Source organism: Anopheles merus, unplaced genomic scaffold (assembly GCF_017562075.2).
Source record: "Anopheles merus strain MAF unplaced genomic scaffold, AmerM5.1 LNR4000788, whole genome shotgun sequence".
Lineage (NCBI taxonomy): Eukaryota > Metazoa > Arthropoda > Insecta > Diptera > Culicidae > Anopheles > Anopheles merus.
In genome coordinates, this window is record NW_024428368.1 from 10,001 (window position 1) to 11,903 (window position 1,903).

Below are 1,903 nucleotides of genomic sequence, written 5' to 3' on the forward strand. Positions count from 1 at the left end.
GGCTACTCCGATCGGTATACATGATTATGACGGATACATTGAATGGCTATAGTGGGTTGGGTTGAAATTACCGCGGCTGCATTTTTGTTAAAACTGTAAACCGTACGGTGTCCTTCTAACAGGCGGATACCTTTGTACGGCTACAGAGTTGAATTACCCGGCTGCGTTTTGACCACTATAGTCCAATCGGTACTCTGCACTCTCATGTATACTAATGTTTCACTTGGATACACCCCACTGTTTTGTCCTACGGGCGTGTAAGCTCTCCACGACGGGATGCATTGATTGGTTCAGCGATCTTTCTGCACTTCGTGGATCTACTCCTTCGATGTGTCGGGAAACATTGCTAGCGGTCACTCTGCACTAGTGGAAGAACCCACCGTGATACGGGAGACATTGCTAACGGTTACTCTGCACCTCGTCGAGTTACCACCGTGTGTCGGAAGACTTTGCTCCTGAGTCTCTCTGCACTGCGTAAGCTACCGCCGTGTGTCGGGAAGCATTGCTAGCGGTCACTCTGCACTAGTGGAATGATACCACCGTGATACGGGAGACATTGCTAACGGCTACTCTGCACTTCGCGGACCTGCTTACTCTGTGACGGGAGACTTGCTAGCGGCTTCTCTGCACTACTGGGCTACCACCTTGTGACGGGAGACATTGCTAGCGGTCACTCTGCACTAGTGGTAGAACACCACCGTGATACGGGAGACATTGCTAACGGTCACTCTGCACAGGTGCCAATACCACCTTGTGACGGGAAACATTGCTAGAAACCGATCGGCATCTCTGCGCGATTACTTGAACACACCCCCAACTTAGTCAACTGTTAAACTTTTTCGTAATCACGGCGGGACACATTGCTCGAGCTCTAACGGACCTCTGCACGCATGAAACATGGTGGCGGGAATCATTGCTAGAACCGAACGGCGCCTCTGCGCGATGTACAAGCTCAACAGGAACCTCGTATCGGCTGCCGAGCCGGAGCTCGAACAACTTGGACTATCACCTCTAATTATATCAACTCACACCTCCCCCGAGGGTTCCGCAGAATTGCTTCTGGGTCCCCTTATCGTTAATTGCGATTCGTGTTTGCATTACACTACATTGAGCTATTCCAACTTGTTTATCCGCATGGCGAACATTTGCTGCATAGAACATTTAAGTTCCACTTTGCTCTCCCCTACGTGGGTCTGAGCTTCGCTCTCAGGGAAAGTTATGCCACATTTGGTAAGGGAAACCCGGTTTCATCACGCTATTTTACCTGCACCATGACCCCAGACACATTTGTTCAATGGATTAGATCCAAGGAACGCCGACAAACCATGCACCACTACCCTTAATAGCTCATCGAGCTTAGCGTGAATCCTTCGAGTTTCCCTAAAAAGTTCGATTGGTCTTGCAGTGTTTAAAGACAACGAAGCTTAGTTTCAAGCATGCATTTAATATACGCTTACGAAAACCTCTTAAACTGTTACGACTTTTATGCTTGAAACCATCACGACGAAGTCTTAGGGTCCGTAGACCCGTGATGTACCGCTCCAGGGAGCTTTTTGAAAGGTTGGGTAGGTCCTTTCAGGGTCCGTAGACCCTCTACGCTGCCAGTTCTCAGCGTAAGAGTACAGCAAACTAGCCAGCTACTGTCTCTTCATGGGTCCGAAGACCCAAAAATATATTTGCTACTGACCACCTTAAGCGATGCTGGGGTGTCTGTAATTTTCGAGATTTTGTCCCCGGGACACCTAGTCCGGGGCATAAGCCGTGTACTACAAGGCCTAATTTTACTCTAATATACGCATATCAACTCGAAATCATAGGTTAAGATCATCGGCAGACACCACCAGACACCACTTTTGCTTCATAAGTTCGGACTATGGTCATACGACGAACTAAATCGGGGAGG